The sequence below is a fragment of the Callithrix jacchus genome, chromosome 5 (assembly GCF_049354715.1).
Source record: "Callithrix jacchus isolate 240 chromosome 5, calJac240_pri, whole genome shotgun sequence".
Classification (NCBI taxonomy): Eukaryota; Metazoa; Chordata; class Mammalia; order Primates; family Cebidae; genus Callithrix; species Callithrix jacchus.
In genome coordinates this window covers 116971294-116997485 of record NC_133506.1, presented here as the reverse complement: position 1 = coordinate 116997485, position 26192 = coordinate 116971294, and the positions used below count along the sequence as shown (strand labels likewise).

Sequence of the window (26192 nt, the reverse complement as noted above, 5' to 3'; positions counted from 1 at the left end):
ATCTACCTATCCTCTGAGTCTTATGGATATTACTGTAAACACATACCACTGTCTAATTGACAAAAAGAAGAAAACTAGTATACATTAAATGCTTACTATGGACAAAGCCACTATAATAGTTTTTACTGTTCATTATTTATATTTAATAATCACCACAAAACTTTGGGGGTTTTGTCGTTGTTTTAAGACAGGGGTCTCACTCCATTGCCTCGGTTGGAATGCAGGGGTGCAATCATGGCTCACTGTAGCCTCAACCTCCTGGGCTCAAGTGATCCTCCCACCTCAGCCTCCTGAATAGCTAGGACATGCAGCACCACTCCCGGCTAATTTTTTAAAAATTTTTTAGAGAAAATTTTTTTTCCCCTATGATACCCAGGCTGGTGGGACTGATTTACTTTTAAATTCACTTTTTATCAAAATAATCATTTAAAAAAGTCATAGTTTTACAAGTCAAATGTATTGGCCACATTCCAATTTATCTCAGTCCCATTCCTTGGAAAGCAATAATACTGTTTTAGCTGCCCCCTCTCCATTTAATTCTGTATTTCTGCATGATTTGATTATATTCCTGTTTCTGGATTTTTTTTTTTTTTCAATTTCAGATATTACCTTGTCTTTTTTTTTTTTTTGAGACCGAGTTTCACTCTTGTTGCCCAGTCTGGAGTGCAACTGGGCAATCTCAGCTCACCGCAAACTCCGCCTCCTGGGTTCAAGCAATTCTCCTGCCTCAGCCTCCCAAGTAGCTGGGATTACAGGCATGTGCCACCATGCCCAGCTAATTTCGTAATTTTAACAGAGATGGGGTTTCTCTGTGCTGGTCAGGCTGGTCTCAAACCCCCAACCTCAGGTGATCTGCCCGCCTCGGCTTCCTAAAGTGCTGGGATTATAGGCGTGAGCCACTGCACACAGACTTAACCTTGCCTTTCTCTATAGTTTTCTTACCTTACTGTTCCCAACTCTTTCCTCATGCTCCCAATATAGTTATATCACAACTTTGGAAAAAATGAGTATTACTAATATTATGACTATGAGTAGTTCACAACTATTTCTATCACTCCTATGCTAGTCCTTTGTTTTCCCTTCCATTTTCTCTTTCCTTGTGAATCTATTCTTTTCGTAAAAAAAGAAAATTTTACTTTTGCTTTAATGGAATTTCAGGAAGAAGTGGTGATAAATGCTACCATGTTTTACTTGACATCTGAATACATATATTTATACTTTCTTGTATTTATAAATGGTAAAATTATGGCTCAGGGAGGCTAAATAATTTGTCTAAGATCACAAATCTATCAAATGACAGAGTTAGTATTTGACTCCAGGCCTGCCTGACTCCAAAGCTCATGGTCTTTCTCTATTATGACAAACGACACCTTGAAATAATTTAAACTCAATCATTCTTGTAACTGCATATCTTTTTGTACCAGTTTCATGCCTCATATTTTAAGGAGGAAAATCCGAGCAACCTTATTCTACAAGTGCCAAAACTTCTCACCCATGGAGATGTGAACTACTATGAGTATCATTTAAATAAACCTCATATTAATTATCTCAAATTAAGCAAGGAAGGAGTGCCGGTAAAATTCAATTAACTAGCAAAAGCTAGGAGTTAAACAAAAATCAGAAAGACAAAGAAAAAAAGAGTAATCGAGGCCGGGCGCGGTGGCTCAAGCCTGTAATCCCAGCACTTTGGGAGGCCGAGGCGGGTGGATCACGAGGTCAACAGATCGAGACCATCCAGGTGAACATGGTGAAACCCCGTCTCTACTAAAGATACAAAAAATTAGCTGGGCATGGTGGCGCGTGCCTGTAATCCCAGCTACTCAGGAGGCTGAGGCAGGAGAATTGCCTGAACCCAGGAGGCGGAGGTTGCGGTGAGCCGAGATCGTGCCATTGCACTCCAGCCTGGGAAACAAGAGCAAAACCCCGCCTCAAAAAAAAAAAAAAAAGAAAAAGAAAAAAAGAGTAATCATTAATTCATTTTCCAAATATTTCTTGCTCTAAGCCTTCTAGGCACATGGTAGGCTATACTTTTTTTGTTTTGTTTGTTTTTTGGAGACGGAGTCTCACTCTGCCACCCAGGCTGGAGTGCAGTGGCACAATCTTGGCTCACTGCGACCTCCGCCTCCTGGGTTCAAGTGATTCTTGTCTCAGCCTCTGGAGTAGCTGGTACTACAGGTGCACTCCACCATGTCCAGGTCATTTTTGTATTTTTAGTAGAGATGGGGTTTCGCCATAGTGGTCAGGCTGGTCTCGAACTCCTGACCTCAAGTGATCCAACTGCCTCAGCCTCCCAAAGTGCTGGGATTGAGGGTATGAGCCAGTGTGCCCAGCCTAGGCTATACTTTTTAAACCACCCCCACAACTCCTATTCCCTTTAGTTGGATGGGGCCCTGTAACTACTTCTGGTCAGAACATTATGAGAAGTGGCAGGGAGAGGCAGGGCATTTACTAACCAATATGAAATCCTTCAGACCTCTTTTCCTTCTGCCACAGTGGCTAGCAATCTTCAGGTGATGTCAGCTCTCAGCCTGGTCCCCTAACAGCTAATATGATGTACTGGATACATATAGTATGTTCTCTTTTTTCTGAGAGGGAGTTTCACTCTGTCTCCCAGGCTGGAGTGCTGTGGTGCCATCTCAGCTCACTGCAACCTCCGCCTCCCAGGTTCAAGCAATTCTCCTGTCTCAGCCTCCTGAGTAGCTGGGACTAACAGGCGCCCATCACCACACACTAACTTTTTTATGTTTTTAGTAGAGACAGGGTTTCACCATGTTGGTCAGGGTGATCTCAAATTCCTGACCTCAGGTGATCCACCCGCCTTGGCCTCCCAAGGTGCTGGGATTATAGGTGTGTAATCCCACAGCACTTGGCCACATAGCGTGTTTTCAAAGCCACTGAGATTTTTGCATTGTTTATTAACACAGCATAATCTGGTTTATCCAAACTGCTACAAGTAGAAACAAGAGAAGTGGGGTGCTACCTTAAAAAGCCTAAAATATATGATAAAGGCTTAGGAGCTGGGTGGAAGGAAGCAAGTTATTGGAGGCTAAAAGATTAGCAACTTATATTATGCAGTAGTGAAATGATCAACGAAACTATCAGTTACTGCAGAAGGTAGATAATACACCACAAAAGCTAGTAGCTCTAGTGGGAAAATGGACTATTACAAGTGTGTTGGTAATACTGTTAGTTGTATTTAACAAATTATTACATGAAAATGATGAATTCAGAAAATAATAATCAGTTTATAATCAAGAATAAAAGAAATCCAGAAAATCAGGGATGTACAGGGTAAGAAGAGGTCAGTGCTTAATGTAAAACTTCAGTCTTTGAACTACAAAGGCTGAGTAGAATTCAGTCTTGAGGCAAGGATCAAATCAAAGATTTGGCTTTCACAATCACTGATTAAGATGCTATCAATAAAATAGATGAGTTTTGCTACAAAGCATATTTCTCGAATGTGAATTAGTTCAAATGCTAGTAGTAAATAGAGAAATGATAGCAGAAAAACTCAGAAGTAATATTGGTTTACACAAGATTTTCCCAAGTTAAATGTCTGAATTATCAGGAGCAAGCTTTCTCAAAATGACAGAGAAAGCAAGCCTTAGCAATACATGAAGACCTCAAGAAAAAAGCTAAACACTCTACCTCTGTACCTTCATTTCACGCAAGCAATGGTTCATTTGGTGGCTTCATGCACCAAAACCCTTTCCACTTTATACTTGATGAATTGAGAGTCACACCTCAGAGATATTGCCAGTTCGGCTGCAAACCACAGCAACAAAACAAATACCTCAATAAAGCAAGTCACACAAATTTTTTGGTTTCCTTGTGCATATAAGTTATGTTTATATTATACCGTAGTCTATTAAGTGTACAATTGCATATCTTAAAAAACAAGGTACATGCTTTAATTTAAAAACACTTTATTGTTAGAAAATGTTAACAATCATCTGATCCTTCAGTGAATCAATCATTTTGTTGATGGAGGAGGGTCTTGCTTCAATGTTGATGGCTGCTGCATGATCAGAGTGGTGGTTGCTGAAGGATGGGGTGGCAATTTCTTAAAATAAGACAACAATGAAATTTGCTGCAATGACTTATTCTTCCTTTCATAAAGGATTTCTCTGCAGGATATGATGCCATTTGATAATATTTTATCCACAGAACTTCTTTCAAAATTGAAGTCAATCCTCTCAAACCTAGCCACTTCTTTATCAATGTTTGAAACATTCTAAATCCTTTGTCATTCCAATAATGTTCACGATATATTTACCAGGAGTAGATTTCCATCTCAAGAAGAAGATTCCATCTGTTCAAGTTTTATCAAAAGATGGCAGCAATTCAGTCACACTGCAGGCTCCACTTCTAATTCTAGTTCTCTTGCTATTTCCACCACATCTGCAGTGACTTCCTCCACTGAAGTGCTGAACCTCTCAAAGTCATCCATGAGGCTTAGAATCAACTCCTCTAAACTTTGGTTTATGTTGATATTTTGACCTCTTCCCATGAATCACAAATGTTCTTAATGGCATCTACAGAGGTCAATCATTTCCAGGAGCTTTTCAATTTATTTTGCCCAGACCAATCACAATATTCATCACTATCTATGGCAGCTATAATCTTAAAAATCAATTTCTTAAATAATAAGACTAGGAAGTAAAAATTACTCATCGATCCATGGGCTACAGAATGAATATTAAATTAGCAGGCATGAAAAAAACATTCATCTCCTTGTACATGCATCTCCATCGGAGCTCTTGGGTAACTAGGTGCACTGTTAATGAGCAGTAATATTTTGAAAGGAATCTTTTTTTCTCAGAAGTAGGTCTCAACAGTGGGCTTAAAATATTCAGTAAACCATGCTGTAAACGGATATGCTATTACAGGCTTTGTCATTTCTAGTGCACAGCATCACTGTTAAGGGCCTCTGGATTTTTGGAATAGTAAGTGAACATTGGTTCACCTTCAAGTCAGCAGCTACATTAGACCCTAACAAGAGAGTCAGCCTATCCTTTGAAGCTTTGAAGCCAGGCATTCACTTCTATGACAATTCTAGAAGGCATTCTCTTTCAATATAAGGCTGTTTTGTCTACACCAGAAAATGATCTTAGCTAGATCTGGAAAACTTGCTGGAGCTTCTACGTCAGCACTTGCTGCTTCACCTTGCACTTTTATGTTATGGAGATAGCTTCTTTCCTTAAACCTCATGAACTAACTTCTCTGTTGGCTTCCAACTTTTCTTCTGTAGCTTCCTCACCTCTCTCAGCCTTCAAAGAACTGAACAGAGTTAGAACCTTGTTCTGATTAGGCTTTGGCCTAAAGGAATGTTGTGTTTGGTTTGATCTTCCATCCAGATCACTAAAACCTTCTCCATCTCAGCAATTAGGCTGTTTCACTTATTTTATTTTTGAGACAGAGTCTCATCTGTCACCCAGGCTGGAGTGCAGTGATGTGATCTCAGCTCACTGCAACCTCCACCTCCTGGATTCAAGCAATTCTGCTGCCTCAGCCTCCCAAGTAGCTGGGATTGCAGGCACGCACCACCACATCTGGCTAATTTTGTAATTTTAGTAGAGAAAATGTTTCACTATGTTTGCCAGGCTGGTCTCAAACTCCTGACCTCAGGTAATCCACCCACCTTGGTCTCCCAAAGTGCTGGGATTATGGGCAAGCCACTGCACTTGGCCAGTTGTTTCACTTTCCTGTCGTTTGTGTGTTCACTGGGGTAGCACTTTTTTTTTTTAAGATGGAGTTTTGCTCTTGTCACCCAGGCTGGAGTGCAGTGGCATGACCTCAGCTCACTGCAACCTCTACCACCCGAAGTTAAGTATTTCTTCTGCCTCAGCCTCCCAAGTAGCTGGGATTACAGCATGCGCCACTGTGCCTGGCTAATTTTTGTATTTTTAAGAGAGACTAGGTTTTACCATGTTGGCCAGGCTGGTCTCGAACTCCTGACCTCAGGTGGTCTGCCCACCTCAGTCTCCCAAAGTGCAGGGATTACAGGTGTGAGCCACTGTGCCCGGCCCTTTGGGATAGAACTTTTACATTTCCTTCAAAAGCTTTTCCTTTGCATTCACAACTTGATCATTTGGAACAAGAGGCCTACCTTTTGGCCTGTCTTGACTTTTTTTTTTCCATGTTCCTCACAGACAAGAATGTCTTGGCTTTTGACATGCCTTCCTCACAAAGCTTAATCATTTCTAGCTTTTGATTTAAAATGAAAGAGGGGTGACTCTTCCTTTCACCTGAACACTGAGAGGCCCCTATAGAGTTATTAATTTGCCTAACTTCAATATTGTTGTGTCTCAGGGAATAGGAAGGCTTGAGGGAAGGGAGAGAGATGGCCTAACAACTGGATTGTGAAACAGTCAGAACACAAACAACATTTATCAATTAAGTTAACCACCTTATATGAGTATGGTTCATGGCACCCCATAACAATTATAACAGTAACATCAAAGATTACTTATCACAGACTTGCCATTAATAGATATCAAAGAAAATGTTTGAAATATTGTGAGAATTACCAAAATGTGACACAGAGACACAAAGTGAGTATGTTGGGAAAATGATGCTGACAGACTTGTTCCATGCAATGGTTACACCAAACCTTCAATTTGTTAGCAAAGTGCAATAAAACAAGGTAAGCCTTCAGCCTGGGCAACATGGTAAGATCTCATCTCCACAAAAAAATTACCCAGGCATGGTGCTGCACGCCCGTGGTCCCAGCTACTTAGGAGGTTGAGGCACGAGAATTGCTTGAACCCAGGAGGCGGAGGGTGTAGTGAGCCCAGATTGTGCCACTGCACTCCAGCCTGGGTGACAGAGTGAGAACCTGTCTCAAAAGAAAACAAAAAAATTTATTTTGATGAAACTGGTCTGTATTGGAAGCAAATGTCCTGAGGGCCCAAAATTTCAGAGGAGGAAACAACCACCCAAGGAATTAAGTCTGTAAACACCGAAATATATGCCAGTGGAGATTTAATAAGCTACTGTTTTTATTACGGTTAATTTTGTTTTAATTTTTTTATTTTTGGGGGTTCTTCCATGAAGACCAGAAAACCTGCTATACAAATTGTAAAAGAGTTGTAACATTTATTTTTGTTGTTGTTAGCGCAAGGACTACAGTTTTCCACAGATTTAGAGTGGTTTGTCTCAACTCTATTTTTCCCATAAGTCCTATTTAGTGCGCAATTTTGCAGAATGTGAGGCTTTTCAGAAAAGCATATATGGCATGACAGCAGAAACATATGTACTCAAAATGAAGTCAAGGAAGAAGTATGGGACCAGTAAAGCAGAGCTATGTAGCAAACATAAGAACTATGGGCCAGGTACAGTGGCTCATGCCTGCAATCTCAGTACTGTGGGAGGCCAAGGTTGGAGAATTGCTTGAGCCCAGGAGAGCAGCCTGGGCAACACAGTAAGACCCTATCTCTTAAAAAAAAAAAAAAAAAAAAAAAAAAAGAAGAAGAAGAAGTATGGTAAGAAAAGAACTGTGGACGGGGCTAGCACCCGGAGCTGACAGGAGACAAGCAAAAAGCCAACTCAGTTTTGAAAGTTATATTGCCAAAAGAACAACCAGTTTGGGCTAAGAGAGACTGTCACTGTTCAAGATCAAAGTGATCTTTGGGTTTTCAAGTGTCAATGACAGGAAATGGGTTAGGAAAGGTATTCATCCTCCTAAGGGAGTATATTCCCCATTGTACATTTTGGATATGACCAAGGAAGGTAACAGAAACAGAAAAGAGGCCAGGTGAGGTGGCTCATGGCTATAATCCCAACACTTTGGGAGGCTGAGGCAGGCAGATCACCTGAGATTGGGAGTTTGAGACCAGTATGACCAACATGGAGAAACCCCATCTCTACTAAAAATACAAAAATTAGCTGGGTGTGGTGGCAGGCACCTGTAATCGCAATACTTGGGAGGCTGAGGCAGGCAAACTGCTTGAACCTGGGAGGCGAAGGTTGCAGTAAACTGAGATCATACCACTGCATTCCAGCTTGAACAACAGAGCGACACTCCATCTCAAAAAAAAAAGGAAAGAAGAAAAGAAAAAGGTGGTCCATGAAGACAGACCTAGGGACCAAAGAAAAAACAGACATGTGAACTACTCCTCAGGGGCAAAATCAAGGCCTGTTCAAGAACATTCCCTACCCCTGGAGAGGGCTTTTTCAATGACAGCACAGAGGGATTTCAGAATTTGTTGCAGCTCGTCCACTGCTCTATGTCTCCTATTCATAACCCTTTCAAACAGAAGTATTTATTTCTATTATCTTTTCACTACTCACTATTGTATACTGTATTGGGGGCAGCAGATCACTTGTAAATTTCTTTCATTAGTCTCTGGATCAAGAAGAGCAATGTCTGGACCCAACAGAGACTGCTATGCACAATCTCCTCTTGAACAGACGACCAAGCATCACAGTCCTGCATCACTTAGATCCTAGACTTTGAGCCTGATGCCATGATTTGATATTGCCAATCCTTAAATTTTACCAATATATGTTAGAAATCTCCCAGTCTGAAAAGTGGGGGCCAAGAAACCATACTGCAAAACTGAAAAGCTTGGTAAATTCTACTCTGATTTACAAAATGCATGATAGTGGTTATAATAATTTGCATTTATATGATGCTCTACAGTTTACGTAAAGCATATATATATAATATATATATATATATATATATTTTTTTTTTTTCCCTCCTGAGACATGAGTCTAGCTTTGTTGCCCAGGATGGAATACAGTGGCACAATCTCAGCTCACTGCAACCTCCGCCTCCTGGGTTCAAGCAATTCTCCTGCCTCAGCCTCCCGAGTAGCTGGGATTACAGGTGCCTGGCATGATACCTATATAATTTTTGTATTTCCAGTAGAGATGGGGTTTCACTGTGTTGGCCAGGTTGGTCTAGCACTCCTGACCTCATGATCCACCCATCTTGGCCTCCCAAAGTGCTGGCATTACAAGCTTGAGCCACCATGCTCAGCCTACATAAAACATATTTATCATATATTTGTTAAACATTTATGAAGTGCCTACTGTGTGTTAGGTATTGTACTCAAAATTAAGTCAAGGAAGTTGGAACCAACAGGTACTCAAAAGTCTATTTGGGGAGACAAACATGAAAATATAGCATAGCAGACCAGCCACAGTGGCTCATGCCTGTAATCTCAGCACTTTGAGATGCCAAGGCAGGAGAATTGCTTGAAGCAAGGGAATTCAAGACTAACCTGAGGCCTCTCGTGGTGGCTCATGCCTGTAATGCCAGTACTTTGGGGGGCCAAGGTGGGCGGATCACCTGAGGTCAGAAGTTCGAGACCAACATGGTTTCACATGATGAAACCCCACCTATACTAAAAATACAAAAATTAGCCACTGTGGTTGTGGGAACCTGTAATCCCAGCTACTTGGGAGGATGAGGCAGGAGAATCACTTAAACCCGGGAGGCAGAGGTAGCAGTGAGCTGAGACGCACCACTGTACTCCAGCTTGGGCAACAAGAGTGAAACTCCATTTCCAAACAAACAAACAAACAAAGACTAATCTGAGCAACATAACAAAACCCTGTGTCTATTTGTTTTGCTTTGTTTTGAGACGAAGCCTCACTCTTGTTCCCCAGGCTGGAGTGCACGCCCACTGATATTTTTTTAAAATAAAATTATTATTTTTGTTTTTTTAGTAGAGATGTGGTCTCAACATGTTGTCCAGGCTGGTCTCAAACTCCTGGCCTCAAGTAATCTGTCTGCCTCAGCATCCCAAAGTGTTGGAATTACAGGCATGAGCCATCATACCCATAATTTTTTTAAAAGTAAAAACACAGCATAGCAGTTAAGAGCACAAACTCTGAAACCAGACTGTCTGCATTAGAAATCTGGCTCTAAAACCTAGTAGGTGGATTGTGACCTTGGGTGAATTATTTAACTTCTTTATGTCTCATTTTCTGGATGTGTACAATGGAGGTGGTAGTAGTATCTACTTCATGGATTACCGGTATAAATGCTTATGAAAATACTTAGCATTAGTAAACATTATTATGTGTTTGTTAAATAAATACACTCACCTATACACATAACATACAGTGGCAAGTGTGTAGAGAGGGAGGTGGTGAACATGCTAAGGGAAGTTTCAGAGATGAGATAAAGCTGGGGCTGGTCTTGAAGGACAAGCAGAAGTCAGATGGAGAAGGGAGAAGGTAAGAATGTAGCATACAAGAAACACCACAGGAAAATGACAGGAATTAAACCATGTGGGTTTTTTTTTTTTGCCTATTTATGCACAATTACCATACAATAACTTGGAATGCTGATATGATTTGGATGTTTTGGCCTCTCCAAACTTCATGCTGAAATGTAATCCCCAATGTTGGAGGTGAGGCCTGGTGGGAGGTGTTTGGGTCATGGGGACAGATCCCTCACGAATGGCTTGGTGCCATCCTCGAGAGAATGAGTTATTTCTTGCTCTGAGTTTACATGAGATCTGATTAACAGTGTGGCACTTCCCCCATTTTTATCTCTTGCTTGCTCTTTCACCATGTGATATAACTGCTTCCCCTTCACATTCTGCCATGACTGTACACTTCCTGAGGCCCTTAACAGAAGCTAAGCAGATGTTGGTGCTAGGCTTATACAGCCTGCAGAACCAGGAGCTCAAATAAACCTCTTTTCTTTACAAATACCCAGCCTCAGGTATTCCTTTATAGCAATGCAAACAGACTAACACAAATGCTGCTCCTATTTTACAGCTGAGGCTCAACTTTCCCATTGTCATTTCTAGTAAGTGATAGAACAAGTGTTTGAATTCTGCTTTTCTAACTCCTAGTCCAAGTTTACCACACTGTCTCCTACTGAGTTAATGGTAAACTGTCTCAAAGGATGCACTTAGGTTTTGAACAACAAAATACCTTTACGATACAAAGTAAATAACAAAATTCCAGACTTGTGTTTGAGGGTGGAAATTTTATCCTTAGCTGGTGGAACTCATACCTTCTTTCAGAATGTCCAGAATGTTAGGTTAATTCATATGGATACATTTTAAATTTCAATTTGATCCTCCTGTAGTCTGGGTTTCACAGTAACCACTTTTAACAAACTAAAGACTCAAGATTTAAAGTATGTTTTTAGTTCATCTTCTTGCAACCAAATGGTAAGCTTTCAAGTGGTTAAAACCTAAATAAATTTGTGGACTTTGAACTTGGTATGTAAAACAGAAGTTATAGAAACAAAATTTACAGTGAAAAGTGTTCTGTTATCACAGTATCAATGCATATTTGTAAATATCCTTCATTTCCAAAGGTGCTCACAATATTGACCTGGAATACACTCAAAAAGCTACCAACATCAATTCGTAACAGTCATCTTCACAACAAACAAAAACCTCAAATGTCATGTATCACTGGACCTTATTTTGGATAAGCACTGCAAACTGTTCTCAGGTGCCTATATTTCATATGGCTGAAAAACAGAACTAATTTTAATGCAGCTCATCTAATAAAAATTTAATATATCGGCCGGGTGCGGTGGCTCACGCCTATAATCCCAGCACTTTGGGAGGCTGAGGCGGGTGGATCACGAGGTCAAGAGATCGAGACTATCCTGGTCAACAAGGTGAAACCCTGTCTCTACTAAAAATACAAAAATTAGCTGGGCATGGTGGTGCGTGCCTGTAGTCCCTGCTACTCGAAGGCTGAGGCAGGAGAATTGCTTGAACCCAGGAGGCGGAGATTTCGGTGAGCTGAGATCGTACCATTGCACTCCAGTCTGGGTAACAACAGCGAAACTCCGTCTCAAAAAAAAAAAAAAAAAATTTAATACGTCAAATCTAATCCATTCTCTGTAAGAAGTGAAATTTAGAAATGCTTGTCACCTTCAGTTGCAGACAAAGCTTTTATAAAAATAAAATTTCACTGTAGTTTTTTACACACTTTTAAATGAGACTGCCATTGTGTTTCCTCAACAATATGCAAGTGCAACTAGAAGAGGACAAAGGAGACACACTCTTGCTAGGTGCTACCTAATTACCTTCAAGCATCAGCAGTTTCTACATTTCCATACAAGACAATACAAACTAATGTGCGTTAGTCATTGTGCAAGTCAGCTGAAGCAATCTTAACTTTCACCAATAATCACCACGCCCAGGTTCAAAGAAAAAATCAAATTTAATTAAGCTGCACTGCAGGACCTACATGATCACAATGTATATTCAGAATATTTTCCCATTATTCAATTTCATTCACAAAAGTAATCTACAGATAGGATAATATAATTTAAACAAAGAAGCAATTTTTTTTTTTTTTTTTTGAGACAGAGTTTCACTCTTATTACCCAGACTGGAGTGCAATGGCACGATCTCGGCTCACCACAACCTCCGCCTCCTGGGTTCAAGCAATTCTCCTACCTCAGCCTCCCAAGTAGCTGGGACTACAGGCTGCGCACCATGCCCAGTTAAGTTTTTGTATTTTTAGTAGAGACAGGGTTTCACCATGTTGACCAGGATAGTCTCGATCTCTTGACCCAGTGATCCACCCGCCTCGGCCTCCCAAAGTGCTGGGCTTATAGGCGTGAGCCACCGCGCCTGGCCAAAGAAACAATTTTTAAAAGGAAGATAAGTTTTGTGTATACTGTTGCCATCTTTTCTTTCAAAATCTGACAAGTATGGCTCAAATAAAATTCAGTGCCCTTAAAAGCAACCAGAAGAACAGACCTACAAGATAAATAATCCTGGAAGATCTCAGTCTAGCCTTGATCAAAGGTTGCTTTATGAAATGCAATTATTTTTACTTTTGTAAAAACATGGGCTGGCTGAGAAAGAAATACAATTATTATTTTTGAGATGGAGTCCTGCTCTGCTGCCCAAGCTAGAGTGCTGGGATTACAGCTGCTCACTACCATACCCGGCTAATTTTTTGTATTTTCAGTAGAGACAGGGTTTCGCCATGTTGGTCAGGCTGGTCTTGAACCCCTGACCTCAAGCAATCCACCTGCCTTGGCCTCCCAAAGTGCTGGGATACAGGCATGAGCCACAGCTGAGACAGGAGAATGGCTTAAACCTAGGAGACTGAGGTTGCAGTGAGCTGAGATCGCGCCATTGCACTCCATCTTGAGGACTCTGTCTCAACAAACAAATAACATTTGAAAAAATCTTAACTGAAATAGTCTTAAACCAACAGGTATGAATAATCTAAAACAAAAATGTTTGAAACCAGATAGGAAGTTTTAATCCAAACCATAATGTATGTAAAACACGGCCATCAGGAAAAGACAAATTGCTAACGTATCTTCTACCTTTTCCTTCCCATAGGACTACAGTTCCCTCACCAATTCTTTTGAAAATTACAATCTTCTCCCTTCCAAAAGGAACACACATAATTTTATATACAATCCAAGGGATCTGCCTATCTCCAGAAATCCATCCATGGATTCTCTACTGGTCCCAAAATTCCAGTCTCAGAACTGTTGTCACAAAGCAGATTTTGCCTTTCCCTGTGATACATATTTAATTTTTTTTTTTTTTTAAAGACAGGGATCTTGCTATGCTGCCCAGGCTGGTCTAAAACTCCTGGCCTCAAGTGATCCTCCTGCCTTGGACTCCCAAAGTGCTAAGATTACAGGTTGAGCCGCTGCACCCAGCCTGTAGCATATATTTACTTAGACAAAGTTCGTAAATCAAAATTTTCTCTACTACCTTTCCTTTTTCTCCCTACCCTTTTTTCTCCCAATTTCTCCAGTGTATCTGTGGGTCAGAAATGAATTAACAAGACTCATGCCTATAGTCTTAGCACTTTGGGAGGCTAAGGCAGAAGGATTGTTTGAACCCAGAAGGTTGAAGCTACAGTGAGCTATAACTGCACCACTGCACTTCGGCCTGGGTAACAGAGCAAGAAGACCATACCTGAAAAAAAAATAATAAAACAAAATAATTTAAAAAATCAAAACGGAATGGATATGAAGACATTTCCTAAAGAAGATATACAAATGGCCACTGCATAAAGAAAAAGATGCTCAACATTATTAGTGAAATATAAATCAAAATCTCAGTGAGATACCACTTCACACCTATTAGAATGGCTAAAAAAAAAAAAAAAAAAAAACTGGAACGCAGCAAGTGTTGGTGAGAATGTGAAGATATTGGTTGGAAGCCTCATGTTACTGGTAGGAATATAAAATGGTACATTGCAGAACAGTTTGGCAGTTCCTTAAATAGTTAAACATAGAGTTAACATAGGACTCAGCAATTCCAGTTCTATGCATAAATTCAAAAGAACTCAAAATATAGGTTCACATAAAAACTTGTATACAAATGTTCACAGAAGCATTTTTTATAATAGCCAGAAGGCAAAAACAATCCAAATATACATCAACTGATGAGTGGATAAACAAAATATATAACCATAAAAAGAAATATTATCTGCTATAAAAGGAACGAAGAGGTCAGGTGCAGTGGCTCATGCCTGTAATTCCAGCAGTTTGGGAGGATGAGGTGGGATGATCGCCTGAGCCCAGGAGTTTGCAACCAGCCTGGTCAACACAGCAAGATCTCCTCTCTATAAAAAGTTTTTAAAAAATTATCTGGGTGTGGCAGTGCACATTTGTAGTCCCAGCCACTCAGGAGGCTAAGGTGGGAAGACTGCTTGAGCCTAGGAGGCTGAGGCTGCAGTGAGCCATGATCATGCCACTGCATTCCAGTCTGGGCAAGAGAGCGAGGCCCTGTCTCAAAAAAAAAAAAAAGGGAATGGCCGGACATGGCAACTTATGTCTGCAATCCCAGAACTTGGGAGGCCAAGGTGGGTGAATTGCTAGAGTTCAGGAGTATGAACCAGCCTGGACAACATAGTGAAATCCCATCTCTACCAAAATTACAAAAAATTAGCTGGTAGTGGTGGCATGCACCTGTGGTTCCAGCTATTGAGAGGCTGAGGCAGGAAAATCGCATGAATTCAGGAGGCAGAGGTTGCAGTGAGCTGAGATTTTGCCACTTCACTCCATTCTGGGTGACAGAGCAATACTCCATCTCAAAAGAAAAAAGGAATATAGTACTGATATATGGTACAAGATGGATAAATCCCAAAAGCATTATGCTAAGTGAAAGAAGCCAGACACAACAAGTTACATAGCTGTATGACTCTATTTATATGAAACAGCCAGAATAAGCAAATAAAGACAGAAAGTAAATCATCATTAACAGGAGCTGGGATTAGGGAGGAGTGGGGAGTGACTGCTGCTGGGTTCTGGTTTTTTGGTGTTTCTTTTTTTTTGAGATGGAGTCTCGCTCTGTTGCCCAGGCTGGAGTGCAATGGCGCGGTCTCGGCTCACTGCAACCTCTGCCTCGAAGGTTAAAGTGATTCTCCTGCCTCAGGCTCCTGAGTAGCTGGGATTACAGGCGCCCTCCACCACGCCAGGCTAATTTTTGGATTTTTAGTAGAGACAGGGTTTCACCATGTTGGCCAGGCTAGTCTCGACCTCCCAAAGTGCTGGGATTACAGGTGTGAGCCACCTCGCCAGGCTCCAGGTTTCTTTTGTGGGCAATGAAAATGTTCTGGAATTAGATATAGGTGATGATGGCTGCACAATCTTGTGAATAAACTGCAGACTTGTATACTTAAAAATGGTTAACTTTATAGTAAATGAATTATATTTCAATAAAAATAAGTAAAATGAAATAGGCTATTTGGATATAAACAGTTCAAAGGTGATCTGAAATAATACAATCATGTGAAAATAAATTATGATTTTGTTATAAAATGATATTATCAATTTCCTGGATAGCTCATAACCTGAAAAGAGGGCCCTAACAGCAGTGACCCAATGAGGCTGAGTGGGAAATAACAGCTGCAGTGCTGACAGTCAACAGATCTGGATGGGCTCTATTTGGAGCTCTTCCACACTGCTGGGCCAGTTAGTCCACCTTTCTAGCTCTCAGTTTTTTCAGCCACAAACTTAAGGGATTCCCTTCCACAACTGTAGAAGTTTAATGTTCTACAAGTTCGTGTTGATTATTTGTGTCTATTCTGTTACCTAATTCATCTGGTCACCTATTGCCACATAGGTAATTCCCAACCTCTTCACCGTTAACGGTTATCACACACTCCTTCCCTTAGCCCACCCCATCATGTTCTATTGTTAAAAAAAAATGTAAATAAAAAAATACATAAGCAGAATACGTATAAAGAAAATTTAAAAATGGTGTCTCAGAATCTGTATTGAGGTCATACTTTTTATTTGTTACTAATCAAATATATAAAACAGCCAGTTATGGTATTTTGGTTATACTGTGAAGTGTTACCATAATTTCAATTTGACTCTTTGAACACAAAAATTAGCTTATGAATCTCAGTTTGGAGACACTTGGGTTAAGAAAATAGTCCACAGTCTTTAAACAAATATAATGCTTGATGGAAATGAGCCCATGACCTTAACCATGGGAACAGGTAGATTTTTCCAGATACAACACAGAGTCCACCACACTGTCTTAAGGTAGAGAGAGACATGAGCACACTTAACACCATTCCTTGGATGATTCTATTCACAATCCTCTGCCTTAGTCAGAAAGCATTTAAGGAAATATGCAAAAAATGATGTAGAAGAAATCCATGAAGCCTAAGACCTGCCATATGTATTGTTCCCTTTATTTTACTTTTCTTCTCTCTTTTTTTGAGACAGCATCTGTCTCTGTCACCCAGACCCAGGCTACAGTGCAACGGCATGATCTCGGTTCACTGCAACCTCTACCTCCCAGGTTCAAGTGATTTCCCTGCCTCAGCCTCACAAGTAGCTGAAATTACAGGCCTGCACCACCACGCCCAGCTAACTTTTATATTTTTAGTAGACGAGGTTTCACCATATTGGCCAGGCTGGTTTTGAACCTCTGACCTCAAGTGATCTGCCTGCCTTGGCCTCCCAAAGTGCTGGGATTACAGGCATGAGCTACAGCAACCAGCCTACTTTTCTTAACTGTGTGTGTGTGTGTTTTTTTTTTTTTTTCCTTTTTTTAGTATGTAAGTCACAGGTTGAGTAAAATATAATCTGGTAACAATGCCACACTGTGTTAAAATTAAAGGTGACCAGGCATGATGGCTCATGCCTGTAATCCCAGCACTGGGAGCCGAGGTGAAAGGATCAGTTGAAGCTGGGAGTTTGAGATCAGCCTGGGCAACATAGTGAAACACCATCTCTACAAAAAACTTTTTTTAATTAGCCAGGTGTGGTGGTGCATGCCTACAGTCTTAGCTACTCAAAAGTCTGATGTGGGAGGGTCACTCAAGCCCAAGAGTTTCAGGCTATAGTGTGCTATGATCGTGCCATTGCCCTCCAGCCTGGGCAACAGAGCAGTACCCTGCCTCTTAAAAAAAAAAAAAAGGCAAAAGTGCCCAACAACTCTATAGGTAGCTTACTTAGAATAAAATTAGCTCAATTGGCTGGGCGCAGTGGCTCACACCTGTAATTTCAGCACTTTGAGAGGCCGAGGCGGGTGGATCACAAGGTCAGGAGTTCAAGACCAGCCTAGCCAAGATGGTAAAAACCTGTCTCTACTAAAAGTACAAAAATTAACCAGGCACAGTGGGAAAAACCTGTAATCCCAGCTACTCAAGAGGCAGAGGGAAGAGAATCACTTGAACCCAGGGGGGCAGAATTTGCAGTGAGCCAAGATCACGCCACTGCACTCCAGCCTGGGCGACAGAGTGAGACTCTGTCTCGGAAAAAAAAAATTAACTCAATAGAGGTTTTCTACGTTGGATGTTGGCAAACTGATCCAATGGATCCTTCCTCCCTTTTGGGAGGTATAGTTAACACAAAGAAGAAACTGATTACTGGGGTTTGAGTTGTTGCCCTAAATACACTGAGTTATATTTAATGAATCTTCACGAGACATCCAGTATACTGGTCTTACATGTAGGACAGATACAATGGCGCATTCCTATAATCCCAACACTTTGGGAGGCCAAGGTGGGTGGATCACGAGGTCAGCAGATCAAGACCATCCTGGCCAACATGGTGAAACCCCATCTCTACTAAAAATACAAAAATTAATTGGGTGTGGTGGCACGCACCTGTAGTCCCAGCTATTCGGGAGGCTGCGGCAGGAGAATTGCTTGAACCTGGGAGGTGAAGGCTGCAGTGAGCTGAGATCGCGCCGCTGCACTCCAGCCTGGCAACAGAGCAAGACTGTCTAAAAAAAAAAAAAGAAGTAAAGGGACTCTGTGTTACTAAAACTGCTGCTACTCAAACAAGGGATTTATTTATTTTTTATCTAGAGGTAAATAATAAACAAGGAAGGCCAGGCGCGGGGCTCACACCTGTAATCCCAGCATTCTGGGAGGCTGAGGTGGGCAGATCACAAGGTCAGGATTTTGAGACCAGCCTGGCCAACATGGTGAAACTCCGTCTCTACTAAAAAAAAAAATACAAAAATTAGCCAGGCGTGGTGGTAGGCGCCTGGTGGTAGTACCAGCTACTCGGGAGGCTGAGGTAGGAGAATTGCTTGAACCCGGGAGGCGGAGGTGGCAGTGAGCTGAGATTGCGCCATTGCACTCCAACCTAGGTTACAGAGTGAGACTCTGTCTCAAAAATAATAATAAACGGGCCAGGCACGGTGGCTCACGCCTATAATCCCAGCACTTTGGGAGGCCGAGGCAGGTAGATCACGAGGTCAAGAGATCGAGACCATCCTGGTCAACATGGTGAAACCCCGTCTCTACTAAATATACAAAAAATTAGCTGGGCATGGTGGCATGTGCCTGTAGTCCCAGCCACTCGGGAGGCTGAGGCAGGAGAATTGCCTGAACCCAGGAGGCGGAGGTTGCGGTGAGCCAAGATCGTGCCATTGCACTCCAGCCTGGGTAAGAAGAGTGAAACTCCGTCTCAAAATAAATAAATAAATAAAATAATAATAATAATAATAAACAAGGAGCGTATGTCTCCTTTTTTGCCTGAACAGAGATTACTTTTTCTACTTAAAATGTGCAGTTTATACACGAAGCACTGTCTAATCCTACACTCTATTCATGCATTCACAAGCTTTGACTATTATTTACATGCAAAGTACCAAGAGGCTAATATAAAAAGAAAATATTTACTTATTTGTTCTTTAAAATAATTATTGTATTGACCCTCACGTTCGCAAGCTTAAAATTAGGTTGAGAAGCAAGACCTACACACAAAAAATAAGTCATGATTGCCAGATACAACAATTTTTTGTTTGTTTTTGAGACAGAGTCTCGCTAAATCACTGAGGCTGGAGTGCAGTGGTGAAATCGTGGCTCACTTCAGCCTCCACCTCCCAGGTTCAAGTGATCCTCCCACCTCATTCTCCTTAGTAGCAGGCACATGCCACCATGCCTGGCTGATTTTTGTTTTTTTTGTTTTTTTTTTTTTTTGGTAGAGACAGGGTCTCACTGTGTTGGTCTGCCCAGGTTGGTCTTAAACTCCTTGCTGCAAGCGATCCTCCTGCCTCAGCCTCCCAAAGTGCTGAGATTATAGCATAAGCCAATGCACTGTACCCGTTTCTGAACTCTGAAAAAGAATAAGAGAACCAGCACCTTCTGCTAGATGTCACCTTGTCTGGATGTGATGCATGGAAGTGTAAAACCCATCTTGCATCTATGATGTGTGTTGGTCAAAGAACAAGGCAGACATGTTCAAGCTGGCAGAGCAGAAAGGTGAAAAGAATAGGGGTCCTGATTGATGTCACTAAACCACAGATTTAAACCAACCCTAGACTGAGGTATCTTGTTACTTGTAAGGATATATTTTCCTTACTTGTAATTATTTTGAATTGGATTTTCTATTACTTGAAGTCTACAGCATCCTAATAATGTATACAGTCATGTTTGAGATGCAAATCAAACAACTAAGTAGAGTTGTCCAATAGCCAACTGGACGGGAAGCAGCTGATCAAAGGAAAAGTCAACACTGTAGTTATATATTTAGGAGATATCGGCAAACAGAAACACTTTACATTTGGGGCCAGGGAGACAGAATAAATAGAGAAAAGAAAGGGCTGAACACCAAGCCTTGGGATACCCCAAGAGCAGAGAAGAAAAGGATAACAATGAAGAAAGAAGAAATTAACAGCGAGGTAAAACAAAAACACTAAAGTGCAGTGTACAGAAGCCAAGAGGTTAAAAAAGACGGGGGAAAATGACCACTGAATGTAGTGACTCATAATTCCTTAACATGAAGGTCTCCTTGTCCTCTTCCCTGAAAAAACACCAGACTTAATTAGCATAATGGTTAAGGGCTCAGACTTGAGCTGACTTCTGGAGCTATCACTCACTAGCTGTGGGTGATATTTAACCAGTCACACTAGTTAAAAGTGTGATTAGGAGAGAATGGAAGCTGAGGAACAGAAGCTGGAGTGGGATTCAAGACAAAGAAAAGGTCTGAGTTTGGATTTTTTTTTTTTTGAGACGGAGTCTCGCTCTGTCACCCAGGCTGGAGTGCCGTGGTGTGATCTTGGCTCACTGCAAATTCTACCTCTCAGGTTCAAGCAATTCTTCTGTCTCAGCCTCCTGTGTATCTGGGACTACAGGTGCGTGCCATCACGCCCAGCTAATTTTCGTATTTTTAATACAGACGAGGTTTCACCATATTAGTCAGGCTGGTCTCAAAACTCCTGACCTAGTAATCCACCCACTTCGGCCTCCCAAAGTGCTGGGATTACAGGTGTGAGTAACACCACAGCTGGCCTTAAGTTTGGATTTTTAAAGACTGGAGAAACTTAGCATGTTTAAATGCTGAAAAGATCACCTCTGATTACAAAACTCCTTTACAGAAATACATTTTGGGGCAGGGCACAGCAGCTCACACCTATAATCCCAACACTTTTGGGAAGCGGAGGCAGGTGGATCACCTGGAGTGATCGGAGTTCAAAACCACCCTGGCCAACATAGCGAAACTCCACCTCTACTGAAAATACAAAAATTAGCCAGCCATGGTAGTACATGCCTGTAATCCCAGCAATTCCAGAGGTCCAGACAGGAGAATCACTTGAAACTGGGAGGCAGAGGTTGCAGTGAGCCAAGATTGTGCCACCGCACTCCAGCAACACAGCAAAACTCTCTCTCTCTCAAAAAAAAAAAAAAAAAAAAAAAAAAAAAGAGAGAGAGAGAGAGAGAGAGAGAGAGAGAGAGAGAGAGAGAGAGGGAAATACATCTTGGAATTCATTATAGCATTATAAGAGGTTAATTCATTAAACTTTTTTTTTTTTTTTTTTTTTGAGACAGAATCTCACCCTGTCACCCAGGATGGAGTGCAATGCATGATCTCAGCTCACTGCAACCTCCGCCTCCTGGGTTCAAGCAATTCTCATGCCTCAGCCTCCTAAGTAGCTGGGATTACAGGCATCCACCACCACACCCAGCTAATTTTTTTTTTATCTTTAGTGGAGATGGGGTTTCATCGTGTTGGCCAGGCGGGTCTCAAACTCCTGACCTCAGTGATCTGCCCACCTCCACCTCCCAAAGTGTTGGGATTACAGGCATGAGCCACCATGCCCGGCTGGCTCATTAAGCTTTTAAAAACTGACCAGCATGGTAGCTATACTCTCAACACTTTGGGAAGCTGAGGAGGGCAGACAGGTTGGGTTCAGGAGTTCAGCCTGAGAAACATGGCAAAATCCCATCTCTACAAAAAATATAAAAAATTAGCCAGGTGGGTTGGTGCAGCTGTAGTCTCAGTTACTTGGGAAGCTGAGGCGGGAGGATGGCTTGAGCCCTGGAGGCTGGAGCTGCGGTCGAGCGGAGCATTTGGGGCCTGGGCCACAGAGAGAGACCCTGTCTCAATAACAATGACAAAATTATATATAGAAGAAAAAGTATGGCCGGGCACACTGGCTCACACCTGTTATCACAGCACTTTGGGTGGCTGAGGTGGGAGGATCACTTGAGACCAGGAATTTGAGACCAGTCTGGCCAACATGGCAAAACCCTGTCTCTACTAAAAATACAGAAAATTAGCTGGGCATGGTGGCAGGCACCTGTAATCCCAGCTACTTGGGAAACTGAGGCAGGAGAATCGTTAGAACCCAGGAGGTGGAGGTTGGAGTGAGTTGAGAGTCGAGATCACACCACTGCACTCCAGCCTGGGTGGCAGAGTGAGACTCTGTCTCAAAAAAATAAAAAGAAAAGAGAACATATGACAATGCCACAGTCTTAACCTTTGCCTCATTTTAGAACACACTGACTGAAGAAAAAGAATGGATGGTCCAGCAAGGAAAAGAAAAAAGACGGATAGCTGGGTAAGGTGGCTCACGCCTATAATCCCAGCACTTTGGGATGCTGAAGTGGAAAGATCACTTGAGCCTAGAAGTTTGAGACCAGCCCAGGCAACATAGTAAGACTTCATCTCTACAAAAATTAAAAAAAAAAAAAAAAAATTAGCCAGGCATTGTGGTGCGTGACAATAGTCCCAGCTTCTCAGGAGACTGAGTAGGGAGGATCGTTTGAGCCAGGGAGGTCAAGGCTGCAGTGAGCTGTGACCATCCCACCACACTCCAGATGGGTGACAGCAAGACTGTCTCAGAAAAGAAAAAAAGAAAAAGGATACCTTTTTTAAAAGTAGTAACAGAAAACAGTAAAAGTGCCTAATTTTCTCTAGGTTATTACAAAGATAATTCCATAATTATAACACAAACTCAAAGTACTAAACCACAAAAGCCCAAGTACTTTAAGAGCTAAGAAATCTACAACACAGCTACATAAAACCATTTAGAACATCCCCTTCAAGCACTTTCAGTCTTCAAAACTTTCTCGCATCTGGTCAGGTGCAGTGGCTCACACCTGTAATCTCAGCACTTTGGGAGGCTGAGGCAGGCAGATCACCTGAGGTGAGGAGTTTGAGACCAGCCTGGCCAACATGGTGAAACCCCGTCTTTACTAAAAGTACAAAGTTAGCTAGGCATGGTGGTGGGCACCTGTAATCCCAGCCACTCAGGAGGCTGAGTATGTAACACTTGAACCTCCGAGGAGGAGGTTTCAGTGAGCCAAGATCACGACACTGCACTCCAGCTTGGGTGATAGAGCAGGACTCCGTCTCAAAAAGAAAACTTTCTCAAATCTAAAGTATTTTTTCCCTTTGGTCTTACTGAAGAAGTATGTTATCTTGAGATAAGCTTTCTATAAACTTCTGCATAAGAACCACATAAGAAAATATTTTAAAATTTTTATAATCAACTCAGGAAATTCTAAAATGTAAAACCACTCCAAATTAAAACATGACCACTTCAAAGAAAAGGGGATAATTTCAAAGTTAAGACCAAAACAGCTTTTGACACAAACCACTGCATGTTGCAGAAACAGTAACCTAGTTTCATTTTGAGTATAGTGTTTGTTGCCCTCAAGGGATCTGCAACTTTCGAGCAAGACTTTTTTTCATTAAAGGCCAGATAACAGATAAGGGGGGATCTATACATTTTCATGCTACAACATATCTTAACTCTTCAGTTTAAAAAAAGAAAAGCACAGTCCTTATGAACATACACGTGGTTTCATACCTACAAGCCTCAGTTACTGGTGACAACACTAAAATTTCAACTCAAGGCTGAACTATAGACATTCTTGTGAAGAGAAAAATCCCCTCAGAATCACATAAAATTATTCTTAGCTATTTGCTCCCTGGCACAATAATGGTCAGTAATAACACGAGATGGGAAAGCTGATGGAAGATGTTCAAATATACAAGGTTTTTTCCACTAGCTTTTTTTTGGGGGTTGGGGGAGCAGAGTCTTGCTCTGTCCTCCAGGGTGGAATGCAGTGGCAGGATCTCAGCTCACTGCAACCTCTGCCTCCTGGGTTCAAGTGATTCTCCTGCCTCAGCCTCCTGAGTAGCTTGGGTTATGGGTGCCCACCACCACACCTGGCTAATTTTTGTATTTTTAGTAGAGATGGAGTTTCACTATGTTGGCCAGGCTGGTCTCAAGCTCCTGACTGCAAGTGATCCACCTGCCTCTGCCTCCCAAAGTGCCGGGATTATAGGCATGACCCACTACACCTGACCCACATAGAATTCTTAACTATTTTTTCCCAAAATACTGTTCTCTATAATATACAATGAATGACTGCATATTTCAGTCCAGAAATTACTTTTCAGATATAAGATAAATCAATTAATAACAATACACACCATAGACATTTACATCCTAACTGCACTGGAATGTCTAAAAAATGAGCCTATAAGCACCAAAGTCACAGAGCCCAAGAGGAAGTGAACAGACTCCTGGCTTGCAGACAAATGAGTAGGTGGTGGAAACATTTATGTGGGGAGATGATTTTTATACAATACCTTTCTTAATCTAAAGGAAACCACAACTCTTCACAATGTAGGTGCTATAAATAGATGTCATCAGTCGAAAACCTTAATAAACATTTTGTTTTTGCTTGCTTGCCTTTAAAAAAATAACTTTTTTTTTTTTGTTTAAATAACCCAAATCCAATGCATGGTCAAGATAACCAAACCAAGGATGTGACCAAGCAGGCTGCCCAGAGCCCTGGGTACACATAACTAAGTTTAATTCCCAGCTGGGCACAGTGGCTCACAACTGTAATCCCAACACTTTGGGAGGCCAAGGTGGGAGGACAGCTTGAGGCCCAGAGTTCAAGACCAGCCTGGGCAACAGGGTAAGACTCCATCTCTAAAAAAATTTAAAAATAAGCTAGGTATGGTGGTGCATGCCAGTAATGCTAGCTATTTGATAGGCTGAGGCAGGAAGATCACTGGAGCCCAGAAGTTTGAAGCTGCAGTGAGCTGTTATCAAACTATTGCATTCTAGCCTGGGCAACAGAATGAGACCCTGTCTCAAAAAAGGAAAAAAATAATTTTATTCCTCTTCACCGATTTATGTTGAAGAAAATATTTTAATTAATGTATATATATATAATCTTGAAATATACTTCCCTTACAAAAATCAAAGAATTTTCATACTAGTTCACATCCATGCAAATTTTCTATCACTACTTTTGCTAACATCTTCAAGGAATGTGGCTAGAGCAACCAAACACAGTTTTGATCACAGAAACATTGTTCAAGTTAGCATTCAGTCTCCTTCCCCAACTCCCACCTAACCCCCACAAAACCACATTTATCTAAAAATCAAAAAGTTCTTGTTAAATAATTATTAGTCTCTTTGAGGATTGCAGGAAAGTAAGGCCCACTGTCTAAAAGATGTCTCTTCTCCCTTAAGACAAAATCCATTCAGAAGATAGGTAACTTTTTGCAAAGGGCAGTAAGGGGTGGTGGTAAGCAAGTATCTAGATTTTTTTTTTTTTTTTTTTTGAGACAGAGTGTTGTTTGGTCACCCAGGCTGGAGTGCACAATCTCAGCTCACTGCAACCTTTGCCTCCTATATTCAAATGATTCTCCTCCCTCAACCTCCCGAGTAGCTGGGATTACAGGCCCATGCCACCATGCCTGGCTAATCTTTGTATTTTTAGTAGAGATGGGATTCACCACGTTGGCCAGGCTAGTCGTGAAATCCTGACCTCAAGTGAGCCGCCTGCCTGGGCCTCCCAAAGTGGTGGGATTACAGGCGTGAGCCACCAGCCTGGCTGCATTATTTAATAAACAAAACAACTAATCCTAAATTTTAAAAAGAAATGAATTCATCAAACCCATTCAGATTCAATGCCTAAGATCATTTAGATGCAAATGTTAACAAAAGGATACTGAAAAAAGCACAAACATTATTTAAGCATAAGAAACACTTAAAATCAACATCAAGCCTCGAAATTATCAGCAGACTTTTATTAAATTCACAAAATATTTATTAAGCACCTACTATGTGCCAAGTGCCACAGCCACAACTACAAGTGCAGTATAAGAGGTAGGATTCCTGGTCTCAGAAGGCTTACAGTCTCACAATTAGTTTATAAAACAGAGTGTGAGCATTTGTCCTAGTTTGCTGGGAGAAGTCCTAGTTTATAATTGTTATCTCCCAGAATAATGCTAATAATGTCCCCTGACATGTCTCCCAGTCTGGACAAGTTACATGGTTACTTTATTTATTTAAAAAAAAAAAAAAAAGGCTAGGTGCTGTGGCTCAGGCCTATAATTCCTGCACTTTGGGAGGCCAAAGTGGGCAGATCACCTGAGGTCAGGAGTTTGAGACCAGCCTGGCTAACGTGGTAAAACCCCATCTCTAGGCCTGGCGCGGTGGCTCATGCCTATAATCCCAGCACTTTGGGAGGCTGAGGCGGGTGGATCACGA

The 26192-nt window shown here is 41.4% G+C and overlaps 1 protein-coding gene and 1 non-coding gene across 3 annotated transcripts in view; both read right to left on the bottom strand.

Moving 5' to 3' along the window:
• The window catches only part of ZNF652 (zinc finger protein 652), a 74893-nt gene that overhangs the window by 26883 nt on the left and 21818 nt on the right, over positions 1-26192 (bottom strand). Inside the window, exon 2 of one of the 2 annotated variants that reach the window (XM_017972684.5) lies at positions 18043-18161. The exons of the other annotated variant lie outside the window; for it this stretch is intronic. The gene's annotated coding sequence lies outside the window, so the exon portion shown is untranslated. The remainder of the gene's footprint in view (positions 1-18042; positions 18162-26192) is intronic. 2 annotated transcript variants of the gene reach the window in all.
• LOC118154324 (U7 small nuclear RNA) lies at positions 7039-7100 on the bottom strand. The gene has a single exon (XR_004744194.1). It is a non-coding gene; the product is annotated as a U7 small nuclear RNA (small nuclear RNA).